Source organism: Zootoca vivipara, chromosome 7, assembly GCF_963506605.1.
Source record: "Zootoca vivipara chromosome 7, rZooViv1.1, whole genome shotgun sequence".
Lineage (NCBI taxonomy): Eukaryota > Metazoa > Chordata > Lepidosauria > Squamata > Lacertidae > Zootoca > Zootoca vivipara.
In genome coordinates, this window is record NC_083282.1 from 86,770,730 (window position 1) to 86,782,006 (window position 11,277).

Consider the following 11,277-nt stretch of genomic DNA (forward strand, 5'->3'; position numbering starts at 1 on the left):
CTGACTGCCAGCGCTTTGAAGGAGCGCTAAATGGAGGTTGCTTGTACCTCCAATGACTACCTGCTCTTACCTGAACCTGCTCACCAGTTAAGAGTGGCCTCATACCATCTGAAGTGGGGCAGGTGCTGATCAGAGACAAGAGCTTCTCTGTTGTGGCACCCCTGCCTTTCATTTGCCCAATTCTTTTGGTCTTGTTTCTGCTATGATGTACATAAGTTTTAGGCGGTGGAATCTGGTCCATTAGGGCGAATGGAGCAATGACCCACCAACTTCATTCTGCCTTCAGCCAATCCCCACTTACCTGTCTTCTTGCTTATAGCCAATCAGCAGGTGGCCTCTCACTGGCTCTGGCGCCACCTGCTGTTGGTCTTCCAGTCTTCTGATCTACCACTCCCAATCGGCAGCAGCTAGCGCTGCTTGCAGGCAGAAATTTCAACAGCCTGCTGCCCTTTCTCTGTTGTATTGGATCATTTATTTCTGTGAATTCATTGTAAGTCACTTGAACAGCCACATTCCAAAGAATGGCCAGGAGGTGGTCAGGCAGCCTATTCCAGATGGAGGATGCTCCTGGATTCAGCCCTGTCACTCAGTTGGCCTCAGTAGCTAGGAGCGCCTATTTGCAGCTACTGTTGGTTTTCCAGCTATGGATGCTTTCAGACAGAAATGACCTGCCCACTGTACTCCAGGCTCTGGTAACTTCTGGATTGGATTACTGCAATGTACTCTATGTGGCCCTGCCCTTGAAGATGACTCAAAATGTTCAATTGGTCTGAAATGCAGTGCCCAGATTCCTCTCACATAACCCCTGTTTTAAAACATCTGCACTGGTTGCAAGCTAATTTCCAGGCCCAATTCAACGTGCTAACATTTGTACTTAAAGCTCTAAATAACTTGGGTTGCAAATATCTGAAAGATGGCCTCCTTCCCTACAGACTTTGCCCAAGGTATTAAGATCAGCAGAGGAGGTCCTATTGGCAGTTCTACCACCCTCAGAAGCTGGGGGAAGGGGTGGCAGCCCAGGAGAGGGCGGGGCCTTCTCTGTGGCAGCCCCTTGTTTGTGCAACTCCCTCCCCACAGAGATGCACCTGGTAACATCATTATACAGTTTTACCCTGGCTGTGGATGCTTGAGGTGTATATTTCTACGACCCACCCTACTTTTGAGATTGTAAGTTGCTTCGAATTCTTTCTAATGTTGCATTTTGAATTTGGACCTACAGGAAGAAGGCTGGGTAATTATTAATTATCCAGTATATAATCCAGTATATAATCCAGTAATAATCCAGTATACCTGAAGGAGCGTCTCCACCCCCATCGTTCTGCCCGGACACTGAGGTCCAGCGCCGAGGGTCTTCTGGCGGTTCCCTCGCTACGAGAAGCCAAGTTACAGGGAACCAGGCAGAGGGCCTTCTCGGTAGTAGCACCCACCCTGTGGAATGCCTTCCCACCAGAGGTCAAGGAGAACAACAATTACCAGACCTTTAGAAGGCATCTCAAGGCAGCCCTGTTTAGGGAAGCTTTTAATGTTTGATTTCTGTATTTTAATGTTTTGTTGGAAGCCGGCCGGAGTGGCTGGGGGAACCTGGCCAGATGGGTGGGGTATAAATAATAAATTATTATTATTATTATTATTATTATTATTATTATTGATAACAACAACTAACAGCAACAAGAAGAAATCAGTGCATGTTTCTTCGTCTGCAAAGTGTAAGAAACACTGGCGATTTCATCGGGATAGGCTTCTTGGAATGGCTGGCTGGCAGCTTGAAAAATATCTGTGCCATCCTGATGGGGACGCCAACTCTTACCATGAGACCGTTGCAGCCGCCAGCTGTTCCTCCGTTGGCACCAAGCCGCTTGAGATTCTATTGACATGATGTCATGACTTGAATGTGAAGTTTCTAGGTAGCTCAGCCCCCAGTTCCACATGGCAAGGAAGCATTCGAGCACAACAGCCAAGCCCATTCAATTAGGAGTGACTTCCTGGAGCGCTTTCAAAAGCTCGTTTTAACTCCTTCCACTTTGGAGGGCTTTCCGACCTTGGGAATCTTAAAACACGATCGCTGTGTTCTGAACTAGTCCCCTTTTGAACTTACAAAATGTGGTCTGTTCAGCTGAAAGCCAATCCATGTGATAAAAGGCAAGGATTCTGAAATACCAGTATGTCAAAAACTGCCTCCCTAAGACAAAACGTTGAGTCTTCCCGTGGACACATTCCCAGAGAAGTAGCTGTGTGAGCAAAAACAACAGAATCTTGTGCTGTCTTAAAGACCAGCATTTATTATTGCATAAGCATTCAAGCCCACTTCACCAGATTCATGAAATGATATCCTAAACTGGCATATATCAATATATCATTGTGTTATCATCAATACTGCTTGTGAATGATCACTGTGTTTATTTTATTTTATTTAGAAAAGCTTACAAATGAGTTCATCAGGAAAAAAAAATCAAAGTTCTGCCACATTAAGGATCACATAAGGTATCTGAAGAAGTGTGCATGCACATGAAAGCTCATACCTATGACAAACTTAGTTGGTCTCTAAGGTGCTACTGGAAGGATTTTTTATTTTTATTTTTATTTTGACTGCATCAGACCAACACGGCTACCTACCTGTAATTAAGGATCACAGTTTGTATTTATTAAATTTCATTTCTCTCTGACTTCACTGCTTACATTTCTCGCTACAAGTTTCATTTCGGAAGGCCAACTTGGGTAACATATTCTGAATTTTTGGGAGCATTAGCATTTTAAGTGATATGCATGCCTTTTTTAAAAAACAACGACAACAGACCAACGAAAGCACCTCTTCAGATGGCGAAGTGTAAAGTATAACTAAGGGAAATTAAATCTATCTCAGAGGCATCAACACCCTCTGCTTGCTGAGACCTTGCAGTAGCATGTGAGACAATGTGCACTGCAGTGACTGCAATGTAAAAATTAGTCCAGACACCCTTAAATTTCATTAAATAGCTTGTTACTTAGGAAAGACAATTAAGTCAAAACATAACATTAAAAGCAGGAAATGGATTAGTTAATAACTCCCAAAGGAGTGGAAGAAAAAAGAGTCACTTTGATTGCTTTAACCCAAGCCTCCCTTTAGTGGTAGCCTAGTGACACATCATTAATTATCTCTTTCCAAAATTCAGTTTTTATAATGAGGTATTAAAATATCAAAAAAAAGCTATTAACAGGCAGATCAAGCATCACAGAGTCCTTTTTCTGTAAGGCTTGCACACGTAAATGGGCTATAGAAATAGATAAACAGGTTGCTGTCATGCCAATAGGGTGTTCATTTAATCGTACAGTAAATACTTGTAGACATTAAAGGTAGGGTCAAGAATTAATAATAATATCAACAACAACAACCATAATAATAATAATAATAATAATAATAATAATAATAATAATAATAATTTGCGGCTTCCAGCAAAATATTAAAATACAATAGTTCATCAAATATTAAAAGCTTCCTCAAACAGGGCTGCCTTCAGATGTCTTCTAAACATCAGATAGTTGTTTATTTCTTTGACATCTGATGGGAGGGTGCCACTACCAAGAAGGCCCTTTGCCTGGTTCCCTGTAACTTTGCTTCTCACAGTGAGGGAACAGCCAGAAGGTCCGACTTCAATGTCCAGGCTGAGCGATGGGGGTGGAGATGCTCCTTCAGGTATACTGGGCCGAGGCCATTTAGGGCTTTAAAGGTCGGCACCAACACTTTGAATTGTGCTCAGAAACATACTGGGAGCCAATATAGGTCTTTCAGGATTTGTGTTATGTGGTCTCAGTGGCCACTCCCAGTCACCAGTCTAGCTGCCGCATTCTGGATTAGTTGTAGTTTCCAGGTCACCTTTAAAGGTAGCCCCACATAGAGCGCATTGCACTGGTCCAAGCGGGAGATAACTAGAGCATGCACAATTCTGGCAAGACAGTCCACGGGCAGGTAGGGTCTCAGCCTGCGTACTAGATGGAGCTGATAGACAGCTGTCCTGGACACAAAATTGACCTGCACCTCCATGGACAGCTGTGAGTCCAAAATGACTTCTCGGCTGTGCACCTGGTCCTTCAGGGGCACAGTTACCCCATTCAGGACCAGGGAGTCCCCCACACACCCTGTCCCCCCAAAACAGTACTTCTGTCTTGTCAGGATTCAACCTCAACCTTTATGGAAGCAGAACAGAGTTTTAACTTGTTTTATGGACAGCACAGGAAGTTGCCTTATGCCAGATGAGACAATTTTTGTCCATTTAGTGCTGTGTGCTCTGACTGTCCCTAGCTCTTCATGGTCTCAGCACAGGTCTTTCCCATCACTTGTTACTCAAGGCTGCGTACGCAGCACGGCTTCCTCCAGCTGCAGGATGCTCCGAAAGCTGGTGCCCGAAGTCCAGGTGCATGTGACGTCAGCCACAACCCACAGGTATCCTTTCGCGTCTTGAGAAATCCTCCTGTTTGGTGAGCTTTCCCTCAAACCAGCTTCCATCCAGTTTGAAAATGTAAACCAGGGATAAGCTGAGGTGCGTACATTTCAAATAGCCATTGCACAGCCAACACCGCATTGCACAGACAACAGCTTCAATGAATTGCAACTAAGAGAATCCAGATTTTGAACCTGGGGCTTTCTATATGCCAAGAATGGGCTGTGCCAATGAGCTGCATTCAGTTTTATCATACAGATTGTGGAATCATAGAACTGTAGAGCTGGAAGGGAACATGAGGGTCATGTAGTCCAACTTCTGCAGTGCTGGGATTTTTTTTTAAAAAAAATATTTTTTGCCCAATTTGTGGATTTAGGTTTGATGAGGCCCTAAGCTACTGAAGGTAATGGGACCCTTTATATGTCAATCTGTCCTTTGTCAACAACAAATTGTCGCTGTTTTTTGTGTGTTGAATATATGCTATATGGTAATTTATGGACCTAATAGGTATCTAAAGCCATATGCACATAACAAAATATGTATTTTATCAAAGTAATTGAAATAGAAATGAGAAAACCAGTGATATTTTAGGGAGCAGGCTAGCAGGTGGGGCCCATTGCTTACATCATAGGAGCCTAAACAACACAAAACAAAACACTGTTGCTGTACGTAGACTTTGTTTTTTATCTTATATTTTGGAAATATACATCCAGGTTTTTTTTCCCTTTAATTTTTTTGGGACCCCCAAGAGAGTGGGGCCCTAAACTATAGCTTATTTAGTTTATACGTAAATCTGGGACTGCCCACGACCCTGAGATTAAGAGTCTCATGCTCTACTGACTGAGCTATCCCAGGCTTTCTGCAAGTACTGCTCCCCTGCCTGAAAACTATATTCTGGCAATGCTCAATAGCCTGAAAAGGATGATGAAATAGCTACTGTAATGCTCCCATTGTGGAACTGAGAAAAAGGATAGCAGTTCTTATAAATGGGGAGGGACCATTCACTACAGTGTGGTGTAGTGAAGCTCACTGTGTGACCTTGGGCCACTCACAATCTCTCAGCGTAGCCTACCTCACAGGGCTGTTGGGAGGATAAAATGGAGGAAGGCCGGGAGAACTTTGTATGCCAGCTTCAGCTCCTTGGAGGAAAGAAGAAGTATAAATGCAATAAGCAGACAAAGAAACTGTGAAATTATAGGATAGGAAGTTTGCCTGGCTTTCATCGACCATAACTATTCAAATACGTAAACTAGGGACTTACAGAACTAATTGGGAAAGATGTTTTTCATTAAGTAGACTAATTTTGCCTTTCTTTTTGCTTCCTGTGTAGCAGAAAAATATGTCAGTTTCACTGAGCTCAAGGGAGATGTTGCTAATTTTGTTTGCACACTAATTCAAGCCTGTTTATTTACTTTTAAAAAATGCATTCTTGTTCTCCCTGATGACAAAGGGCACCATTCCCTTATATCATGGTATCAGGATTAAACCTAATTGTTGCAAGTTGCCACTTTGTGATTTCTCACTGAAATCAACTGCCTGCTTCCTAGTGCAAAAAGAGCTTTTTTCTGTTTTTCAATAGATCTCTGGGTTTTACACACTCGTTGTCCTATGGACAGATGCACACACAATTATTAAAATGCAGATTATGACTGAATTATTTGAGACGAGGTGGCTTAAATGTGTTTCATAGAATTGTAGCGTTGGTAGGAACCCTGAGGTTCATGGTCCAACCCCCTGCAATGTACACAGCCGAAGGAGAAGGAGAAGGAGAAGGAGAAGAGGAGGAGGAGGAGGAGGAGGAGGAGGAGGAGGAGGAGGAGGAGGAGGAGGAGGAGGAGTTTGGATTTGGTATCCCGCTTTATCACTACCCTAAGGAGTCTCAAAGTGCTAACATTCTCCTTTCCCTTCCTCCCCCCACAACAAACACTCTGTGAGGTGAGTGAGGCTGAGTGACTTCAGAGAAGTGTGACTACCCCAAGGTCACCCAGCAGCTGCATGTGGAGGAGCGGAGATGTGAACCCGGTTCACCAGATTACGAGTCCACCGTTCTGAACCACTACACTACACTATTGCAAATAGTGCAGTTTTGCTATTTCAGTGCACTCAATCATGGATCATGAAATGATATACCGGTATTAGCATTTTCAAAAATAAAAACAAATCCCCAAATGTTGATTACAACCCATGAACACGATAAGAGTATGAACCATCAAGGCAGATCTAACTAATCCACACGAGCATGGAGACTCTCTCCATTGTATGCAGAGGATTAATTCATTAAAAATTATCAGAAAGGCGCTGCAAGAGCTCTGTATCCCAAGTTTGCACAACAGAACTCCCCACTCCTCTCCCTAACCTGTTCAAATCTGTTCTGGGGGTTCCCCCCAATCTTCCAGAGCAGATTTTTGGGGGGTGCAGGCACACATGGGCCAGGAGGGGGGAAGGAACATTAAATCTCAAATCTTTGCCTGAAAGAATGTGCTTAGAGAAGGATGCTTAGAATTAGGCGATGTTATTCTTACAACAACCCTGTGAGGCAGGTTAGGCTGAGAGATAGAGACCCCCCAGTTACCCAGTGAGTTTCATGGCTGGGAAGAATTTTGAACTCAAGTGTCTGTGCTCCAACACCAGCAAAGGTGTAAGGTTTTTACTTTGCTTTCCAATTTCTATGGAACTGCACTGACTAGCTTAGGAACCAAGGATTGTACTTAAGAGTAGACCTATTGAAATAAATGTGCCCTAGAACTCCCAAGAGGAAAACAAAGGAAAGCAGCGGAAATGTAAATAAATCTGAAGCTAGGGAGGAAGGGAAGGGGAAGTCGAATTGTAAAAGAAGATGCAAATATGAAAATGCAGAAGATAGGTTGAAACAACATTGCAGAAGATAGGGGTAAGTGATTTTGAACCTATGTAATTGTTTGTTTGTGTATTTATTTTGTTTGTATTTTAGTTGGATGTTTTGTTTTATACTTATTTTAAAATCAATAAAGATTATTTTAAAAATTAAAAAAACCAAAAGAAAAGAAATAAATGTGCCCAAGTTACATACATTGATTTCAATGGACTGTCTTCTGAGTAGAACTAACACTGGATATAACTCCAATCTTTCACCCAGTGGATTGAAATGCAATCCTTTTTCTCTTTTTTTTGTAATATAATCAAGCAAGCTTTTGTAATTTTTTACAAGGTAACCTTGAAAGATATCTCAATTTAATGCAGCTATGAAGCCGTCAGCCTCTTGGCTGCATAGACAGATTAGAAGAAAATAAGAACAATCCAACCCTTATTTGTATTTGAATTATTCAACAACCCTTACCCCTTTGACTGAAAGCCTGTCTCATTGTTATCCCCTCTCTTCCATCCATAAGTCTTTTACCCAGAATATACATATACGTAATCCAGTCCAAATGGAGGAAGCCCCTATAACTCCTCACCAGAAAATTCAATTAACTTTAAGGTCAGGCTGTACCTTTCCCTGTAATCAAATGATTTCAAACTCCGCACAAAGCCAGAACAGGTGTTTCTTTCATTCATGCTGTCTGTCTACCTGGCGAGGGCCCAAATATATTTTTTCCCCTTTTAAGTTTACACTGCACACTAAGCATGGGCGCATGCCTGTCTCGAGGCAGTCCCAAAGCCGGTTCCATTGCTGAGCCAAACACGTTCTGCTTTGTTTTCTTTGAACCCAGTGCAAACAGCTGTTTTCTAATTCTTAACTAAATAATTGTCGCCATTTACGCCACACAGCTCTTGCCAACCAGGAGATTGATGCTGGCGATAAAAGATGTCTGCAAACATGACACGGAGGCTGGCATGAACTCCACTGTGTAGGAATCCCAGGATCAGAGGATGGATGACCGCCAGGAGAAGCACAGAAAGAAGAAACACAATGGAACATCTGCAGCAACACAACCAGGCGCCTTCATCTGCCCCAGCTGCAACAAAACATGGGCAGATCTACACGCATGGTTTTTAACGTTAAGGAAACGTTAAGGAATTTATTTCATAATGTAGATGGACACATGACATCCTACGTTTTACGTTCATAATGCATTATTGCCTTGTCTTTTTATCATTTAATTTTTAATTGTTTTATGCTGCTATATATAGTGAAACACTGCTCGTATGTCCCTATGTAGTGTTTTACCTTTTTTTACTGCAAAAAAAGGAAAATGACCCTTGGACAGTTAAGTCCACTCAATGGGGACTATGGGGTTGCGGCACTCGTCTCACTTTCAGGCTGAGGAGGCCAGCGTTTGTCCACAGACAGCTTTCCGGGTCGTGTGACCAGCATGACTAAACCACTTCTGGCGCAACGGAACACCGTGACGGAATCCAGAGTGCACAGAAACGCCGTTCACCTTCCCGCTACAGCGGTACCTATTTATCTACTTGCACTGGCGTACTTTCAAACTGCTAAGTTGGCAGGAGCTGGGACAGAGCAATGGGAGCTCACCCCATTGCGGGGATTCAAACTGCCGACCTTCCGATTGGCAAGTCCAAGAGGCTCAGTGGTTTAGACCACAGCGCCACCTGCGTACCTTTACCTTTTTTACTGCATTCAAACTCCGACCCCCCCTCCAATGGTATTCAAGGGGAGGTGTTCAGTTTGTCCCAAAGGGGCAGAACAACCAGCTGCAGGGAAACAAACAGCATTTTGGGAAATGTTGTGGCCGGGTATTACTTACATTTGACAGGAAAAACCCACGGCAAAAAACATTTTAATTAACCAGTATGCCCTGTGACATTTTAGAATGACGTATCTAGAATCATTCTAATAGGGGGAAATCACATTAAAATAGGCCAGTGTAGATGCAGCCCAGGTCTCTCCGATATTGGTCTCTGCAGCCGCAGCAGGTGCTGTTGCTCTCCAACGGTTTGACTTCACCCCCAAAGGCACATTCCTCCATTGTCTCCCAAGATGGGCGGATGCCGACCAGTATTTTATATTGCGCATTGCAATTGTTCAAAGTCCTTTATGCGCATGCTCAATAAACTTGACCCTCACAATAGCCCTGCAAAGTAGGTAAGTAATATTATCCCCATTTTGCTGTGGCAGGGAACATTTTTCTCCACGAAGGCTGCAGTTCCTCTGGGCAACCTTCCAATGATGACATTCCGGTCGTGGGCGGGGCCAGAGGCAAAAGTGGGTGGAGCAAACAATGCAAATTTTATTTTTTGTCCAGCAGGCAGGTTTCCAGGCACACTCAGATGCCCCCCTCTCTTGTCTTCCACCCAGATGAGCAGGAGGCATCACCATAAAATTTATAATAAATTTGATCCTCGCAGTATTACTGAGTTCCATTGTGGTTTCCTGTGTGTTGCTTTGAGCACCCAGATTTTGCAACTGCCTTCCTTGTTTTCCTACCACTTTCAGGTGGAGACTGTTTTATTCTGTCAGGCTTTTGGGAACTGACTGCTTTTAAGGAAGGGCTTTTTAATCGTGTTGCACTGTCCTTACTATCTGAATGTTAACATATATATTTACATTGCTTTAACTCCGTTGTCGTTCAATTGTTCTTTATTTTTCAGTATCTTTTTAGCTTTCTGTCCTTCATCTGCATTTGTTTTAATATTTGTGAGCTGTATTGAGTGTCAGTTCTGCAGGGTGGTGGGGAGCAAGGCATAAATAAATACTTCTCTTATTGTTTGTTGGAGGAAGAAAGGTAGGGTACCATAAATATGCCAATAAACTAACAAGCAAATATATAGGCAGCTTGGTGGAAACTAACATTTAGACTCACAGTCCTGGGGGTTTAGAGGGATTATTTGTTGTAAGTTCCCCCCCACACTGAAACTGAAAAATAAAGTTACAGGTAGGTAGCCGTGTTGGTCTGAGTCGAACAGGTTTACCACTCCCATCAGCCCATCACCCATTCCCACCCACCACCACCACCACCCTCTGTATATATATAAGGGTCTGTCACTTCTGTTTCTAGTGTATCTGAAGAAGTGTGCATGCACACGAAAGCTCATACCAAAATAAAAACTTAGTTGGTCTTTAAGGTGCTACTGAAGGAATTTTTTTCTATTTTGCTGAAAAATAAAGGTTGTTGTTGGGTGTGTTTTTTGAACAGTTGCAATTGTTCGCCTGCCACCTTTAACAATTACAGAGCATGGTTTGCTTTTATAAACCCAGCATGGCCATGAATGAAGAGAAAGTGGTGTTTTGTAAATGAAAAGGGTTTGGATTACATTCTGCTGCTTCTCCACCTGCTTCTCTCTCTTCCCGCCACATGTGTTTTCCCATATGAAATATGAGCAATTGAATTTCTGAAGCCCACCAGCTGTTTCTGAAGAAAGTGGGGTGGGAGAGCTCAATGGAGGGTTTTTTTAAAACAAAAAATGTACGAAATGAAGACCTTTTCCCACTCAGTTTGTAGAGTATGTATTTTATAAATCAAATGAGCAGCAAACCACACATCACGGCTAACTGCAATGCATTACGGTCATTTACATTTCAGCTATGGTTTTCCCCAAACAGACAGGGGAGTCCTGTTGGACACTTGGCTAACCCAAAATTCAGATTAATGGGAGGGCTGTTTACATAGCAATAAAGTGGCACAAAGCTATGTGCGTCAAGCCAAGAATTTGCATACCTCAATAAGTGTTCATTCATATACGGGTATGTTCAGCTATATCCAGTGTTAGTCCTACTTAAGAGAAAAACTTTGGTCCATTGACTTAAGCTGGAACTGCATTTTTTGGGGTGGCTGTTGTTGTTTAAATAGAAGCTGATAAGCCTGAGAGTACGGTATGTTTCATCTCATGTGACTGAGTCAGGTAGGGTTCTGTATGTATTCCCCAACAGTGATATACATCATTATGATGACTTTCTGACACACGGCACAAATTGATTTAT